This window comes from Pelophylax lessonae (genome assembly GCF_965119305.1).
Source record: "Pelophylax lessonae genome assembly, chromosome: 4".
Classification (NCBI taxonomy): domain Eukaryota; kingdom Metazoa; phylum Chordata; class Amphibia; order Anura; family Ranidae; genus Pelophylax; species Pelophylax lessonae.
In genome coordinates, this window is record NC_138771.1 from 73,660,457 (window position 1) to 73,679,926 (window position 19,470).

The 19,470-nt window shown below is 47.4% G+C and overlaps 1 pseudogene across 1 annotated transcript in view; it reads left to right on the forward strand.

Moving 5' to 3' along the window:
• Positions 1-16,699, forward strand: part of LOC309552515 — a 78,247-nt pseudogene extending 61,548 nt beyond the window's left edge. Inside the window, exons 5-6 of the transcript in view lie at positions 7,269-7,442; positions 16,637-16,699. The product of the transcript in view is annotated as an uncharacterized misc_RNA (transcript). The remainder of the gene's footprint in view (positions 1-7,268; positions 7,443-16,636) is intronic.
• The last annotated feature ends 2,771 nt before the right edge of the window (positions 16,700-19,470 follow it).

Here is a 19,470-nt window from a genome sequence, read left to right on the forward strand (position 1 = left end):
ATCCATCCCATCTTCCATGTGTCGCTACTGAAGCCCCATGTTCCTAACCAAGGAATAAGGCCTACCATCTTGCCTCCACCTCCAATACAAGTTGAAGGCGGAGAAGAGTATGAGATCAAGGAAATTTTGGATTCTCTCATCCATAGAGGAAGACTCCAGTATCTCATAAGATGTAAGAACTATGGACCCCAAGACAACACCTGGCTAGATACCTCTGATATTCATGCGCCTAGACTTATACGGAACTTTCACTCGAAACACCCAGAGAAACCTGTCCTATAGGCCTTCCGGAGCCGGCCTTAAGGGGGGGGTACTGTAAGATTCTGGTACCTCCGGTACCCTTAATCACCACTTTCCTCTGTAATGCGTCCCACCTTTCTCTTCAGGTGGTACGCATATACCTTTAAGAACGATGATGTCACTGCTGAGCGCCGCAGAGCGGCTATTTCAACCGCCGGCGGTCTCACTCACATTGTTCGTTCAACCTGCCTTGTTATCCACATGCTTTCAAGCCTGTCTCTCGATCGGAACCTCCAGCTATTCCCTCTACCTGGAGCAGACCGGAACCTCGCTACTGATCCCTGTATCTCGCTACCGGACCATCCCTTATCTACTGGACCTCTCTAAACTACTAACATTACAAGTGATAAGTACCCCGCAGGGGAACCCTCCATAACCTTATTGCACTATCTACCTATGTACATTAAGGACTGTTACTACCCATCTATACTATCCTATCATCTGCACTGTTACATAGATTGCTAGCTCTTCAGCCTACTACCATCTATCATCTGCACTGCTGCATAGATTGCTAGCTCTCCTGTCTACTACTATCTATCCTTGCACTGGGTTAGTCTATCCTGTATTTGTCATCTGCTGTCCTCACCACCTGTTAGCATACTCGATACTAACCTATCTGCATTCCTAAATACCATCTTGAACTCTCCTATACAAAACCTATCAAGTGATTACCATCCTTGTCACTGTTCACACCTGTCCCTTCAGCACATCACCTTCATACTATCATATACATCCTATCACTCCAGGAACATCTCATTGAGTGTGTATATATCTGTATGTTGAAGCTGACAGGCCCACGGTGATGAGTCCTGGAGAGTTGGATCTGGTATGCAACACATCTCTACATGACTACTGAGTGGAGATTTTGCAGCTGCAAATCCAGCCTATAATAAAAACGCAGGAGCCTTACAGCGCTCTGGTGAGGAAGGCTGTCTGGTCCTTTGTTGCGGTAGAGCGGTTGCACTGAGGGCAGCACTTGTGTGAGAAGCAGCTCTATAGGATCATATAAGGAAAGAAAGACGCCTCTAAGTGCAGAATTCTAAGGATTTATTATTTGATGCAAGGGATTAAAAACATTTACAAGATGGCAGAGATAACAGGCATGTATTAATTGTCCTCTTTTGGCTTGCTGTGTCCTCTGTCTGCCGGGTGAGGGAGGATGAGAGAGCCGTCCTGCAGCGGTCCGGATTCCCTTGTGACGTGGAGGAACGAGGAAGCGGAGAGGCAGATGGTGGCCCGGGTTCCAGAACCAAGCTGCAACGCTCGTGGCCTGTATGGCGTCAGGGGAAAGCGTTGGGCGGTAACGCGTTTCAGAGCACGTGAGACTCCTTCGTCAGACCTAAGCCCATGTTTGTTCAGCAGGCTCAGAGCCTTGTGTTCAAACTCTCCGAAAGCCAATCGATGGCCTCCCGACCCTTTTGGCTACCTCTGTCCAATCAACTCCTCACAAGACTATCCTATCCTGATGGTCTTGTGTGAGGCGTTGATTGGACAGAGGAAGTCGAAAGGGCCGGGAGGTCGTCAGTTGGCTCTCAACGGAGAGTTTGAACACAAGGCTCTGACTCTGTGCCTGCTGAACAAACATGGGCTTAGGTCTGACGAAGGAGCCGCACATGCTCTGAAACACGTTATGGCAGGGCTCGACAATCCCCGGGCGCCAGGTCGCATTTGCGACTAGAATTAGCGACCTCGCGCCTGGGGGTGCCCTGCAGAAGGTGTCCTGTCATTTTTGCCCGGACTTCCGCGCACGGAGTGCACGGACTTCCGGGCCGTCCGAAAATTGAGGCCCCGGCTTTTTGGCCTACATGAGGTGACAGGCTTCCAATGGGGAACTGGCGCCCTCTTGTGGAGGCCGGGAGTAATGACTGTTGTAATGACTATTTCCACTGCCTTTTTGTTCTCAATTCATTCATTACCATCTCCCTGTCCAGTTAGTTACCTTTGACAGGGAGTGTGGTTATTATTATTTAATTTATTTTTTAAATGTAAAAAAAAAAAATATATATTTTTTTCTTTTTTTTTAATTATTAAAAAAAAATTCTTTTTTTTCCAATTATTAAAAAAAAAAAAAAAAAATATATATATATATATATATATATATATATATATCCTTTTTTTTTTTTCCTCATTGCCATGCCACAGCCGAAGGCCCCTTTCCCACGGGCTGTCTGATCAGGTCCGCCTGTCAGTTTTTCAGGCAGACCTGATCGGACCCTTGATTCTCCTCTATGGAGCAGTAATCTGCCGCCATCTGATCCTGTCCACCAAAAGCAGACGGATGGTGGTTCTATTTTCTATCCATCCCGTGGATCGAATCAGATGGCATCGGATGGAAAGAGACAGACAGTCTGTTTTCATCCAAAGGTGCTATAGAGGAGAGTGGGGTTCTAGTCGTATTTATGTGTAAATTTAGTATCCGTTTTATTAAATAAAGCTTGGTTGTTAGTTTAAAAAAAAAAAAACTGGCTCCTAACTTTTTTAGCTGGCTCCTAGATTTCAGGAAAATTTGTCAAGCCCTGCGTTATGGCGTCGGAAGAAGGCGTTGGGCATATCAGCCGTGTGCGTTCCAGCTTGGTTCTGGAACCTGGGTCGCCATCTGCCTCTCCGCTTCCTCGTTCCTCCACGTCACCAGGGAATCCAGACAGCTGCAGGACAACTCTCTCATCCTCCCTCACCCAGCAGACAGAGGACACAGCAAACCAGAAGAGGACAATTAATACATGCCTGTTCTCTCTGCCATCTTGTAAGTGTTTTTTTTTTTTTTTTAATCGCTTGCACCAAATAATAAATCCTTTTAATACTGCACTTAGAGGCGTCTTTCTTTCCTGACAGATGTGGAGAACATTATGCTGCCTGTAACATCGTTCAGCATGACCGGTTGGGTGGTGGGTCAGTGATGGTCTGGGGGAGGCGTATCCATGGAGGGACACACAGACCTCTACAGGCTAGACCAGTGGTTCTTAACCTGGGTTCGATCGAACCCCAGGGGTTCGGTGAGTCAGTCTCCGGGGTTCGGCGGGGGGGACAAAGGGGCAATTGCTCCCCCCGAGAAAATATTACTGATTGTGAGGCCGAGCGCACCCCGGGAAATCAGAGCTGCGGTCGGGACAACTCACAGCCATTACACATAGAAACTTGACACTCCGCCCCCTGTACCTCCCCCAGCAGGTTTCCAGCCTATCTCTTGCAGGCTGCTTGCTGCGTGAGTGGGCAGGATGGGGATGTACCTGACCACGGAGATCGCGCCTGCCTGGAAGAGGGAAGTGTGAGCAGCTGAGCAGAGGGAGCCGAGTGAATGTTCCTGGAGGTAGGCTCAGCTAGCTGTACATGGTGAATTCGTTTACAAGGACCTCTATGCTACGTCTGCTGAGTTACTGCAGCTTAGCATAGAGGTGCTGTTAGCTGACAGATGGAAATGCATGTCCTTTTCATTTAGCTCAATAAAGCATTGTGAATACCCCCTGGTGTGTGCCCTCCTGATACCCCATGGAATGCTCTCCCAACACCTCCCCCCAATGTGTGGCCCTCCTAACACCCCATGGTATGCCCTCCAAACACCTCCCCAAAGTGTGTTCCCTCTTGACACCCCATGCTATGTCCTCTCAACCCCCCCAGTGTGTGCCCTCCTGATACCCCATGGTATGCCCTCCCAAACCCCCCCCCCCAGTGTATGTCCTCCTGATACCCCATGGAATGCCCTCCCCAACACCTCCCCCCAGTGTGTTCCCTCCTGACACCCCATGGTATGTCCTCCCAGCCCCCCCAGTGTGTGTCCTCCTGATACCCCATAGTATGCCCTCCCAACACCTCCCCCCTCAGTGGTAGATCTAGCGAGTCCGAGGGGTGACCTCAGTGAGCCGTTTCCCCAGCACTTGGACACTACCCCAGTGGTTATCCCCCCAGCAGAAGCGCTGGCTACGGGGCAGAGTGCCGCTGGCCTCTGCCCACCCTCACAGGTAGATCCAGCGAGTCCGAGGGGTTGACCTCAGTGAGCCGTTTCCCCAGCACTTGGACACTACCCCAGTGTTTATCCCCCCGGCAAAAGCGCTGGCTACAGGGCAGAGTGCCCCTGGCATCTGCCCAGCATCAGAAAAAGAGTTGGATCCGGAGAGTCTGAGAGAGGATCCGCGTGAGCTGTTTTCCCAACAGCAGATATCCCCACCGGGAGTAGAGGAAGCAATTCTCCCTCCCCAAAAATTGGACACTACCCCAATGTTCATCCCCCCCAGCAGAAGCGCTGGCTACGGGGCAGAGTGCCGCTGGCCTCTGCCCACCCTCACAGGTAGATCCAGCGAGTCCGAGGGGTGACCTCAGTGAGCCGTTTCCCCAGCACTTGGACACTACCCCAGTGTTTATCCCCCCGGCAAAAGCGCTGGCTACAGGGCAGAGTGCCCCTGGCATCTGCCCAGCATCAGAAAAAGAGTTGGATCCGGAGAGTCTGAGAGAGGATCCGCGTGAGCTGTTTTCCCAACAGCAGATATCCCCACCGGGAGTAGAGGAAGCAATTCTCCCTCCCCAAAAATTGGACACTACCCCAATGTTCATCCCCCCAGCAGAAGCGCTGGCTACGGGGCAGAGTGCCGCTGGCCTCTGCCCACCCTCACAGGTAAATCCAGCGAGTCCGAGGGGTGACCTCAGTGAGCCGTTTCCCCAGCACTTGGACACTACCCCAGTGTTTATCCCCCCGGCAAAAGCGCTGGCTACAGGACAGAGCACTGATGGTCTCTGCCCAGCATCAGAACCAGAGATGAAGAATCCGGGAGACAGTCCCTGCAAGATATCTTCTCAGCGGCTGGTAACTACACCAGGAGAAAAGCAAGTACCGTTTTCTCCCCAAATGCATAGCCCTACCAGCCTCCATTCCCTACCAGCGGAAGTGCTGGCATCAGGGCAGAGGATTATTCAGCTCCCCCCAATATCTGCAACCCAGCCCCGGATCAGAGGAGTGCAGACAGCTGTTCCCACTCTGCAGCGGCTGTTTTTATTCATGGGAGACACTATGTGCAATTTTGCTCCCCAGCGCCAGAGTCATACTTTTACTTTTCCTGGTTGCCTGGGGTGGAAGTTTGTGACTAACGCAGGTCCAGACCAGTTGAGGGTCAGGAACCTCGTTAGTCTGTTTTTAAAAGGGGAGACATGTGACAGAACCCACTGTCACTGTGTGTTTTGGAGGGGACTGTGCGCAAGCCTCCTACTGACAGACTATGGGCCAGAAGCTACTGGAGTTTGGCACTGCAGCCTTTTGACTTTACCGTCCACTACTGCCCTGGGAAGCAAAACGGCAACGCCGACAAATTATCCAGGCAAACAGACATTGACTCTTTGGGACTTGTTACCTGACTAACTCAGGCACAGACCAGTTGGAGGTCTAGTACCTGGATTAGTCTACCTTTGGGGGGAAGAGATGTGACGGTACTAACCATCACTATGGGTGACGGATCACCCTGTCCCTGGATTGTAAACCCCTTTGTGTCATTTTCTTATGAGTTTGGGACATTGCATTTTATTTTCCCTTTATTCATCCTCTGAACAACTGACTCATGGCATTGAGTTAATGTAATGTAATGTTACAACCCATCCCCCCCCCCCTCCTGTTTCTGTGTCTAATTGTGTGGACAATGGTCTGAGCTGGAGACATTTCTCCGCAGGGGGTGTGTATTAAGAGACTGTTTCAATGTAAAAATGTTCAGTTCCCAATGGCTTGCTCCTTGTCCCCTTCCCCCTCTGTGGCCAGGCTAAAGGGAGTTTCCCTAACTGTGTGTAAAACTGTGTCTTGGAATGTAATAAACAGTTTAAGCTCTGCATGGTTAACCCTCAACACCTGTGTGGATTGTCTCGTGATTGAGGGGTTAAGGGCTGGATATGGCTTCTCCGCAGGCTGTGGGTGCGTTTGGAAGACAGGAGACACAGGTCCGGCGGATGTGCTCAGCTGGGGTACTAAGATCCGTTACAGATCCTAACACATTACCCAGTAGTTACCACTATAGATCCTAACACATTACCCAGTCCATACCAGTATAGATCCTAACACATTACCCAGTCCATACCAGTATAGATCCTAACACATTACCCAGTCCATACCAGTATAGATCCTAACACATTACCCAGTCCATACCAGTATAGATCCTAACACATTACCCAGTCCATACCAGTATAGATCCTAACATATTACCCAGTCCACACCAGTATAGATCCTAACACATTACCCTGTCCATACCAGTATAGATCCTAACACATTACCCAGTCCATACCAGTATAGATCCTAAAACATTAGCCAGTCCATACCAGTATAGATCCTAACGCATTAGCCAGTCCATTCCAGTATAGATCCTAACGCAATAACCCAGTCCATACCAGTATAGATCCTAAAACATTAGCCAGTCCATACCAGTATAGATCAACACATTACTGAGTCCATACCAGTATAGATCCTAACACATTACCCAGTCCATACCAGTTGAGATCCTAACACTTTACCCAGTCCATACCAGTATAGATCCTAACACATTACCCAGTCCATACCAGTATAGATCCTCATACATTACCCAGTCCATACCAGTATAGATCCTAACACATTACCCAGTCTATACCAGTATAGATCCTAACACATTACCCAGTCTATACCAGTATAGATCCTAACACATTACCCAGTCTATACCAGTATAGATCCTAACACATTACCCAGTCTATACCAGTATAGATCCTAACATATTACCCAGTCCATACCAGTATAGATATCCATCATGATATTTTTCCCCATTGAGATCTGAGGTGTTTTCAAAGTGTTGCTTTAATATTTTTTGAGCAGTGTATGTATGTATATATATATATATATATATATATATATATATATATATATATATATATATTATAAAATGTATTTTTACATATGACCAAATGCTGAGAAAGCATGCCTGGACCTGACTGTACGGTGCTATTTTCTCACCCCTCCCCCCCTCTGTGTCCAGTTTGCTCAGTTGCCGTTCAGATTCAGCAGCGGTGACCACCCTGACGAAGACGGAAGGAAAATGACCCTCATACAGTACGACTTCCCCTGGGGCAAGGAGCCAATTGAACGCCTCGGCAGCCTAGATGACTCCGCCCTCACCCAGATGCACCGTGGGCCCATCGCTCATCTTCAGGTATGTCACACCGACTACACGCAGAATCAATCAATCAATGTCATTTCCAATCCTTTTACTTGCAGCGATCATTAAAGGGCAACTCCCAGTTTCGTGGGGAAAAAATTTAGTAAAAAAAAATAATATATAGAATTGTAACAGTAGTTATATTGTAATTGTATGTTCTTAACCACTTCCGCCCCGGAAGATTTTACCCCCTTAATGACCAGGCCCTATTTTGCAATTCGGCACTGCGTTACTTCAACGGACAATTGCGCGGTCGTGCGACGCTGTACCCAAACTAAATTGACGTCCTTTTTTTCCCCACAAACAAAGCTTTCTTTTGGTGGTATTTGACCACCTGTACGATTTTTATTTTTTACACTAATAAAACAAAAAGAGCGACAATTTTGAAAAAAATATTTTTTTCACATTCTGCTATATAACATTCCAAAAAAAATTTAAAAAATGTAAATTTCTCTATCGCTCATTGACAGACGTAGTCCTCGGTGATACAGCACCTTCGGGTTATGTTGCCTCCACAGGAGTATGACTAGACAGGAAATAAAATGCTCTGGCCACACCCTAGGGGCAGTCCCAGAGGGTATATCCTCTCTCTCTCTCTGCCTCAGCAAATCAGTTTTTTTCTGTCTAGTCAGGAGTAAGGACCTAGATACCTTGCTGGGATCTTCGGTCCTGGCAGGATTTTTTTCTTAGAAAAGATTTTTTAGACAGCTTTTTTTCTCCAGTGTTCCTGTGAGATCTTCAAGCAAGAAAGCTGAACTGGGCGACGGGCTGGATGTTGAGATCCAGTGGTCACCCCAGTTCAGCCTACGAGCGCGTGCAGGCCATAGCTCCGCGCTGGGTCGGCCGCGACATAGTCCCACTGGACGGGGACTGACCCTGCGAGTTAAACGTCTCGCTGAAACGCCAAAGACCATGAGTCACGGCGCCCGTATTGGTCGACAGCCCTCCTACCTCGGTGGAGAGGGGTACTGTCAGGAGTTGGCGCCCGCCTGGTTCCGGTATGGTGAGTAGTATGTTCCCCCTTTCCCCCTGACGGGTCTTGTGGTGAACGCGGGCCCCTCTCTGTAATGGTAAGGATGGGTTCCCCTCTATCCTACAACATGTCACAGATCCCCCTAATTGAGTGTGATTTTTGTGTACAAGAAGCCAGGAGGCTTGGTTTGGGAGCTGACAATCTAATTGTAAAGATGTGTAAATGATTGTAGTCAGTGGCAGTACTAGAACTTTACTGTGATAGTATAAGGTATCCTACCTGTCAGTAGCCACAGGGCGATGTCTATACATGTATACTGCATTCCAGATCATTCCTCCAGCTAAGCAGCGGACCGCATAAGGCCCGCTAGGGTCCGGTACCTCCGACCACGCTGACCACCATGAGGGTGAAGGGTTGTGAGGCCGAGATCCTTCTGCAGACATGCCGCTATTCTGTGCAGGCCGCCGCCATTGTCTGGTAGATCGCACGAGGCCGCCATTTTGGTGTAGCCTCGTGTCTCCAGCATGGGGGCGGCCATGTTTGAGGTGACTCAAACACCTCATGGAGCCAGGGGGAGGAGCCGGCAGGCGTGTTAAGGGGCGGAGCCGCCTCTTTTACCCAGGAAATAGGGCCAAAGACTTCCTGTCTGTAACAAGACAAGCACTGAGCAAGCTGATGAAAACTTCTGTGCATCAGGGATGAGCCTTGGGGTCTGTCTCTCTCTCTGTGGGGTCCAAAAAGGCAGGTAACACTGAGGGGCGCTGTTGCGACTGGGGGACACAAAGAAAAAAAGAAAAAAAAAAAAAAAAAAAAAAAAAAATTTTTTTTTTTTTTTTTTACTTTGTCATTTTTTGTCGCTGGCAAGTGTCTTGTATAATCATTGACCCTGCCGCATAGGTATCCCCACCTGATCCCCTCAAGGTGGCCGCAGGACCCTCCAGTACCCCACTTGTTTTTAATGCATTATCGGCAATTTTGGAGTCTTTGGTATCCCGGGTGGAGGTGGCCTGTCAGGGACGGGGGTCAAGTAGCGACCCCCGCCTACCCCTATTGTTTATCAGATACTTCAGATACGGATTCGGAACTGGTCAATGCAGTTGCAGGTCCCTCTTAGGGGGCTGTTGTCTCAGGTAATATCTCCTCAGCAGTGAGGAGCACGTTTCTGCCTCCGCCATAGCACAAGAGTGGTGGATGCACTAGTTGTGTCCGTCCGGGAAACCTTTAGTCTTGAGGTTACACCGGCAGAGGTAGCTGAGACTGAGATTCCTTTTTGGTACTTGTTAGCCTACCAAAAGGGCGAAGGATTTTCCTTTACCCAAATGGGGTCGTTTTGAAACGAACCCCTGTTATTTCCAAACGCATGGCTAGGTGCTATCCGTTTGAGGAATTCCTCTTTATAGGATAGACGGTACCACCTGCTGTCTTGCCACAGACTGTTAGGATAAAAAGACCTCGTAACTAACGAGGACCTTCCTTTTCTGCTCATATAGAGTTGTTTGTTCCGCGAGGGCGGGCGATAAGGCGAAACCCTCCAAAGCCCCTTTAGAGGGGTTTCAAAGGGCGCTGGTCGGGTAAACAAAGAGTCCGGCTCAGCCAAGCCTGAAGAATATAGCCTGATGCGCCCCTACCCATCTCTGGGGTGGGGGGGGGGATGTCTTCACCGGTTTCTGGAGGACACAGGATCGAGTTTCGATCACTTCCACCGGTGCGATTCTGCCCTTCTAACATTGAACGGTTTCAGGGGTTCTATTCGAACCTATTCACAATGCCCAGGAAAGAGGGCAAGGTGCGTCCAAATCTGGACTTTGGAAGAAATAGAGTCCATCCGTACAGTGGTGGCCTCCCTGCATAAAAGAGATTTCCTGGCGTCCATAGACATATAGGATGCCTATCTTTATATCCCCATCATCGCAGGACATCAGCGTTTTTTTTTTCACTTTCCCAAAGATCATCCCTGGTTCCCACCAGGAGACTGAACTATCTGGGCCTAAGGTTGGATACATCCTGGGCAAGAGAGTTTCTCCTTGCTGGGAAACTCCAGAAGGTTCAGTCAACGATTCGGATGTTGCTGTCCGTCAATTGGCTGGGACTGATGGTGGCCTTCTTAGAGGCAGTACCGTATACCCAGTCTCATACCCGAATTCTCCTGAAGGAGATTCTTTTTTAATGGAATCAGAATTCCGATTCCCTGGACAATCGGATCCGGTTGAGCGAGCGGACCAGGAAGTCTCCGATGCTCAACCAGGGGAAGTCATTTCTTCCGATAGTATCCAGATTACCAATAAGGGTATCGGAACTGAGAGCGATCAGATTTTGTCTGATTTACTGGATCGAGCAGCTCTAGAGCAGCCCGATTCGGATCCAATCGCATATGGCCTCTTCATCCAGAGGTTTTTTCCCTAGCTGTCCCTTCATTGGGACATCCCGGATGTGGATCTGTTGGCACCTTGGCCTAACAGGAAGGTGCGGAGGTTTGTAGCTCGCGCCACGATCCTCTAGCGGACGCAGCAGAAACGCTGATCGCCCCGTGGGGGCAGTATCAGCTACGGCATGCCTTCCATCCTCTCAAGTTGCTGCGGGAACTTCTTCGCAGGATAGAGGTGGAGGGAATTCCAGTTATTCTGGAAATTCTGGACGGACCTCGTCAAGCCTGGTACGCCGACTTGGCGAGGCTAGTCGCGGACGCTCCTTGGAGACTTCCTCTCAGGGAGGATTTGCGGTCTCAGGGACCGATCTTCCATCTTGCTTTACAGTCGCTGGCTTAATGGCCTGGCCATTGAGACCCAGGTACTGAAGGACAAGGGAGTGTCAGCTTCAGTTATTCCTACCTCCAGTTAAAGCAAGGAAAGCGACTTCCAGCACATGGAAGTCTTATATTGCATGGTGTGAATCTATTGGATTTCCCCCACAGACCTATTCGGTGACCCGAATTTTGGTCTGTCTGCAACAAGGGGTTGAGCAGAAACTATCCTTGAGCACGATCAAGGGTCAGGTTTTCGGCGTTAGCAATATTCTTTCAAGAAACCTTTGGCTAATCATTCCTTGGTGCGGAATTTCATCCAGGGGGTGCGACATCTGGCTCCGCCAGTGCGCGCACCCTTACCGCCTGGTATCTTAATTTAGTGTGGTCGGTTCTTCAGAAACTTCTCTTTGAAGATATTAGGGAGATTCCCTTGCTTACATTCCCAGAAGGTGGTCTTCTTGGTGGCCATTACTTCTCTACGCAGGGTGTCAGAACTGGCCGCATTATCCTGTCGTTCCCCAGATCTGGTGGTTCATAGGGATAAGGTGGTTCTTCTTCCGAATCCATCCTTCCTTCCTAAAGTGGTTTTCGTAAGACGGACTCACTTTTTGTGATCACGGATAGCCCTTGAAGGGGGTTGCCTGTGTCTGCCGCGACCATATCTACATGGATCAGTCAGACGGTGGTACAGGCTTATTCTATTAAGGGTCGGAATCCTCCGTTCCCTGTTAGGGCGCACTTCACTCGAGCGCTCAGTACTTCCTGGGCCTTTCGCCATCAGGCGTCAGTGGTCCAGGTATGTAAAGCGGCCACCTGGTCGTCGGTACATACCTTTACAAAATTTTATAAAATTGATGTGATGGCATCGGCGGATGCCTCATTTGGCCGCAAGGTTTTGCAGGCCGCAATTTGAGGAGACCAGTGGTCTACCTCAAGGGTTTTTTTCTGTTTGAAAATTTTTTTGTTGAGTCTCATCATTAAGGATGAGCATTGTAAACTTCTAGTTGGCACCGGTTGGGCCTTCTAGATTTGGATTTGATTTCCATTTTCCCACCCCTCATTTGTGATACTGCTCTGGGACTTCCCGAAGGTGCTGTATCACCGAGGACTACGTCTGTCAATGAGCGATAGAGAAAAATGGATTTTTGTAAAATCTTACCGTAAAATCCTTTTCTCTTAGCTCATTGACAGACGTAGTACCCGCCCCTCTGTTTTTTTGAGTTGGGTTAGGTTAAATTCTCTAAAGACTGCTTTTATGACATAACTGATTTGCTGAGGCAGAGAGAGAGAGAGGATATACCCTCTGGGACTGCCCCTAGGGTGTGGCCAGAGCATTTTATTTCCTGTCTAGTCATACTCCTGTGGAGGCAACATAACCCGAAGGTGCTGTATCACCGAGGACTACGTCTGTCAATGAGCTAAGAGAAAAGGATTTTACGGTAAGATTTTACAAAAATCCATTTTTTTTTTACATTTTAGGCCAATTTTTCTGCTACATATTTTTAGTAAAAAAAATGAAATAAGCGTATTTTGATTGGTTTGCGCAAAATTTATTGCGTTTACTAACTAAGGGTAAGATTTATGTCATTTTTGTTGTTGTGGTGTTTTTTTTTTTTTACTAGTAATGGTGGTGATCTGCGATATTTTTTTTTTTTTTAGCGGGACTGCGACATTGTGGCGGACAGATCGGACCCCTGACTGACATTTTTGACACTTTTGGGGGGACCAGTGACATTACTACAGCTAAAAATATGCACTGTTACTGTAATAATGACTTTGACAGGGAAGGGGTTAACCTTGTTGGTGATCAAGGGGTTAAATGTGAGCCCAGGGGAGTGATTCTAACTGTGGGGGGGGGGCGTGGCTTGTGAAATGATCATAGAGACATGTGATCCTATATAGAAGGATCACAGGAGCTCTGTGATCATTCCAGGGAGAAGAACGGTCAGCTGTGTTTACAACATCCAACCGTCCTTCTCTCTCAGCGGGGAGCGATCGCGGGTGTCAGACGGCAATCCGAGGTGGCAATCTGAGGCGCCTGCCCGCGGTATCGGCTTCTCCGCTGACGAGCGGGGGCGGGAGCGCGCCGCCAGTGGCACACGCTCGCCCCCTAGACTCCCCAGAGCAAGCGCCGTACATGTACGGCGATTTGCCTGGAAGCGGCTGCCTGCCCGTAGTACATCTGCGTCGGGCGGTCGGCAAGCAGTTAAAAATGACCTTTCCGTTTTTAATCTGCAGTTGCTGTAATTTTCTGTAAAATGCAATATGGCCACCTGGAGGCGCTGTATACACATATAGACAGAGCGCAATTTCCTGCTGGTGTGATTGGCTCGCTGATTTTCCCAGAAGTCTGCACTGAGATACAAGTCAGATTTTTGGGCATCACATTTTTGGTGAGATACTCCGAATAGGAAATCACGTCTACAGGGATGCAGACCCTGCCACTTTCTTCATTAAAGCCCTGCAGGTGCAGCAGCTGATTGATAATTATAAAGTCACTCCCATTCACATTCACTTTGCACATGGACACAGAGGAACAAACAATGATTTCTTCAGAATAACAAAAGGAAGGAATCTACAACAAGGTTTGCTACAATCCCTGCAATGTACAGAGATCACCCAAGGGGGGGGGGGGGTTCTTCTCAACAAGAGTGGAGTTATTCGTTAACCACTTGCCGACCACCCCAAGTACATATACTGCGGCGGTCAGCCCCCCCCCCCCGGGCAAAGTGACGTATGGGTACATCACTCGCCCGCGATCCAATAGGGGGCGAGAGCGCGTCGCGGAGGCGCGCTCCCGCTCGTTCACTGCCATCCCAGTGCGATTGACCAGCGGCTCCGATGTCCACTGGCCATTCTCGATCTCCCGCTGGAGAGGGAGAAAGGCAGGCGGCTGATGTAAACAAAGCCGTCTGTCATTCTCCCTGATGTAACTGTAGAGATCATATGATCCTCCTATGTAGGATCGTATGTCTCTGTGGTTACATCAAAAGCCACGCCCCTTTACAGTTAGAAGCACACCCCTAGGGACACACTTAACCCCTTGATCTCTAATAAAGTTAACCCCTTCCCTGCCAGTGTCATTTTTACAGTAACAGAGCATATTTATAGCACTGATTACTGCAGTAATGTCACTGGTACCCCCAAAAGTGTCAAAAATGTCTGCCGCAATGTCGCAGCCCCACAAAAAAAAATCGCAGATCGCCGCCATTACTAGTTAAAAAAAAAAAAAACAATAAAAATGACAAAAATCTTTCCCGTAGTTAGTAAACGCAATAACTTTTGCGCAAACCAATCAAATTACGCTTATTGCGATTTTTTTCACCAAAAATATGTAGCAGAAAACAAATTGGCCTAAAATGTTAAAAAATTTTGATTTTTTAATTTTTTTTTTTTTGGGGGGGGGGGGGGGGGACTTCATATAAAAAAAATGTGAAAAAATATTGTTGTTTTTTCAAAATTGTCGCTCTTTTTTTGTTTATAGCGCAAACAGTAAAAATCGCACAGGTGATCAAATACCACCAAAAGAAAGCTATGTTTGTGGGACAAAAAGGACGTCAATTTCATTTAGGCACAGCGTCGCACGTCCGCGCAATTGTCCGTTAAAGTCACGCAGTGCCAAATCGCAAAATAGAGCCTGGTCTTTGAGCAGCCAAATCCTCCGGGGCTTAAGTGGTTAAAATATTCCCTGGTGATCCTGCCATATAAGACATTTCCTGGTATGGGGTGACAACGCTCTGTCCCTGTCCCCCAATTGTGCTCTTGCGTTGTCGTACAAGCTTAGTATGGCTTTTTCAGCGCAAAGTCCAGTGTTGTCACCATCAGGAAACTGATGCCAGGCAGCCATCACTGGATTGTGTATAATTGTGAAGTGGCTACATAGAGGCTGCAGGAGATCAGCAGGACGTAATGGAATAGTTTATAATGCGCAGAGCAAACTGAGGAACAGCGCTGAGATCATGGCAGTGGAGTGGCTTAGTGGTTAGCACTTCTGCCTTGCAGCACTGGTATCCTCAGTTCAGATCCTGTCCATGACAATGCAAAGGAAATGCCGTCCACTCAGAGTCCACATCGGCACCCCCTGGAAGTCTGTCACACTGTGTATGTGTAAGCCTAGTCTGTACATTATACACAGGCAGTACAGGGGTCTCCTTTGTGATTCTCTCCATGTTACCACAAGGTGGCACTAATCTTACATTTTTGCAATATTGGAGTTTGATTGCGGAAAGATCGGATTTGCTTTCCAATAGACTGACATTAGGAATGCAGGAAGACGGTCTACGGGGGGAGGGGTACTCATGGGGTCCTTACTAGTTTTCTGCACTTTAGCATTCCTGACAAGTTCCACTCCACCTGCTTGTCCCTCCAATTTTTGATGGTTTAACCTGAAAATCAATCCCATAAACTGGTGAGATGAGGCCACTAGATGAGAAAGTTTCATGATAATGTTATTTCCTGCGCACGTGCGTGTTTATTAATTATTGTTAATTGGGTTCTCCTGGTGTGCAAGCAGGGCTGTTGTGTCTCTCTAGTGCGCATTTGCCGTTTTTGCACCATTCTAGTGTGCTTGCACAGGTATTGTGTTCCTATAATCAAAAAAACATGTGTTAATTCTCTCAGAAGTCAGTGAATAAGAAAGGTTCAACACAAGCAGCGCTAAAGACCCTGTTTAAAAGTCCACATATGTGAATGAGTCAAAAAAGTCCTCAGGAGAGTGAATCCACGGATGAAGATCAAAGGATAACTTCCACCACACCACGTTAACCCCCCTAGGTATTGCTCACTCACCAGAAATCATTGTAATAGAGCCTTTGAATATCCACCGATCACACCAAATGCAGACCACTCCACGATCGTTTAGGCACAGAATCTCCCCAATCTGAACACCTTATACCAAGAGATCCACATACTCCAGTGCACCGGCAGTAAATGTAAGCAAGAAAGAGGCTCATAGGGCAGTATATCAACACAGTTTTGTTAAAACACCCGCCCCATCCCTCAATCAATGCACTCACAGCAAACAATATATTAAAAGGCTTTCAATATGCTAGAACCATATGCTGATCGAGACCTCACCGCTCCGCTCCCGCTCCTCTGTTATGCTGGATCAGTCACAGATGTCAGCTCACAACGGGCAAGGATATGGGGATGCGGCTCTTACAACTCTGAATGATGTTGTCGGGGTGTCCGCGTGCTCACGCCCTGACATGTTTCGCCATAACACTGGCTTCTGACATGTTTCGCCATAACACTGGCTTCTTTATATACTTTATTTTCAATGGAGGATTTGAAAGTATCTCCACCCAAAATATGGGGGCAAGTAATGCAGTCCCTAACACCACATTTAAAGTTGCCCTTTAAGTGCAACCACGTTTCAGACGTCTTTTTGTTGGTGCTAGTAAAGAGACTAGGGGAAAGATGATTACCTAGTGTTTTAGCCCTTTTGGCTACAATATTCACTCCCCCCTCTAGAATTTTGGCTCTCCCGTAGAAGCCGTAGAAGCCAGTGTTATGGTGAAACATGTCAGGGCGTGAGCACGCGGACACCCGGACAACATCATTCAGAGCTGTAAGAGCCGCATCCCCATATCCTTGCCCGTTGTGAGCTGACATCTGTGACTGATCCAGCATAACAGAGGAGCGGGAGCGGAGCGGTGAGGTCTCGATCAGCATATGGTTCTAGCATATTGAAAGCCTTTTAATATATTGTTTGCTGTGAGTGCATTGATTGAGGGATGGGGCGGGTGTTTTAATAAAACTGTGTTGATATACTGCCCTATGAGCCTCTTTCTTGCTTACATTTACTGCCGGTGCACTGGAGTATGTGGATCTCTTGGTATAAGGTGTTCAGATTGGGGAGATTCTGTGCCTAAACGATCGTGGAGTGGTCTGCATTTGGTGTGATCGGTGGATATTCAAAGGCTCTATTACAATGATTTCTGGTGAGTGAGCAATACCTAGGGGGGTCACGTGGTGTGGTGGAAGTTATCCTTTGATCTTCATCCGTGGATTCACTCTCCTGAGGACTTTTTTGACTCATTCACATATGTGGACTTTTAAACAGGGTCTTTAGCGCTGCTTATGTGTTGAACCTTTCTTATTCACTGACTTCTGAGAGAATTAACACATGTTTTTTTGATTATGTTTGTATTTTAAGGCAGCAGCTATATGTCAAGGTAGCATATATCTGGCATATTTATTTTATTTTTTCCTGAAGCGCGTGGTGATTGTGATAATATTTGTAGGTACTATTATTGTCTCAATCTTTGTTTAATATTGTGTTCCTATAGCATGCATGAATATGTCCTTCTGGAGCGCATGTGCGGTTATTGTGTCCCTCTGGAGCGCATGTGCGGTTATTGTGTCCCTCTAGTGCCCATGTGCGGTTATTGTGTCCCTCTATTGCCCATGTGCGGTTATTGTGTTCCTCTAGTGCCCATGTGTGGATATTGTGTCCCTCTAGTGCCCATGTGCGGTTATTGTGTCCCTCTAGTGCGCATGTGCGGATATTGTGTCCCTCTAGTACCCATGTGCGGTTGTGTCCCTCTAGTGCACATGTGCGGTTATTGTGTCCCTCTAGTGCTCATGTGCGGTTATTGTGTCCCTCTAGTGCCCATGTGTGGATATTGTGTCCCTCTAGTGCGCATGTGCGGTTATTGTGTCCCTCTGGTGCGCATGTGCAGTTATTGTGTCCCTCTGGTGCGCATGTGCGGTTATTGTGTCCCTCTAGTGCGCATGTGCGGTTATTGTGTCCCTCTGGTGCGCATGTGCGGTTATTGTGTCCCTCTAGTGCGCATCTGCGGTTATTGTGTCCCTCTAGTGCGCATGTGCGGATATTGTGTCCCTGTAGTACCCATGTGCGGTGGTGTCCCTCTAGTGCCCATGTGCGGTTATTGTGTCCCTCTAGTGCGCATGTGCGGTTATTGTGTCCCTCTAGTGCGCATGTGCGGTTATTGTGTCCCTCTAGTGCCCATGTGCGGTTATTGTGTCCCTCTAGTGCACATGTGCGGTTATTGTGTCCCTCTAGTGCCCATGTGCGGTTATTGTGTCCCTCTAGTGCCCATGTGCGGTTATTGTGTCCCTCTAGTGCACATGTGCGGTTACTGTGTCCCTCTAGTGCGCATGTGTGGATATTGTGTCCCTCTAGTGCCCATGTGCGGTTATTGTGTCCCTCTAGTGCACATGTGCGGTTATTGTGTCCCTCTAGTGCGCATGTGCGGTTATTGTGTCCCTCTAGTGCCCATGTGTGGATATTGTGTCCATGGGAGGAAACAAGGAGCCGCACAACTGGGTGGAGATGCAAATCATAAAAGTCCAAATTTTATTAAATTCCAAAAATAAAAACACGTCCAATGTGTGACCACAGCAGTCGGAGACATGGAAAAAAGCACGGCGGTTGACGCGTTTCACGGAATCTACCGCTTAGTCGTAACCATGCTTAAACAATACAAAACAATGCTTTAAATAGGAAAATTTCATCTCATGTGCACCTCCCAGATCTCACTTGATTAGGCACACACAGCTGTAGATAGTAATCCCCAATTGAGGGCTCACAGACCAGCAGAAATTGTTTGTATGTTTTAAACAGAAAAAGAAAAAGAAAAAGAAGAAAAACTGCACCAGATGCATAAACAGAAAATATATAAATAAAATAAAATAAATTAGAGTAAGGACATGTGTATTGACTGAAATGAATATATAAAAAACATATATACATATCTGGTGTAGGGATGAGACCCAAGACAGGGGAAGTAGAATAGACCAAAAATGTGAGAATGAAGTAAGGGTAATGAAAGAAGTGGGCAGTGGGTAAAGCCTAAACGAATGTAATGAATTATATCCACATATATACCAAAAATATATATACATATGTGTAAAGAAGTATATCAATGTCGTATAGCCCCATACATTGAGGGACATGGCCACAGCTGTATGTGCAGGCAAAAGTTGATCTGAAAAGAGCCCTACATCTTTGATCCGACACTAAAAAGGTGTACATATATAGAATTCTCAATGAAACAGATGCATAGATATGGAATATATTGTCCACGTGTAAAAGAATAATATATTGAAAAATAAAAGGGGTTATTCACGCAGCTGTATAGGTATATGAATAAAGACATGTACATACATATATATATGCGTGTATGTGCGGGACATCGTTTGTAAATTCATAATGTCGCCTGATAATCATCAAACGAATAATGAATGTATATGTGCAGACTATTGATACGGACAGCACACATATCCAAGCATATATGAAAAAAGTGTGCCTAGAACATGCCATATGTAGGTCTATATATATC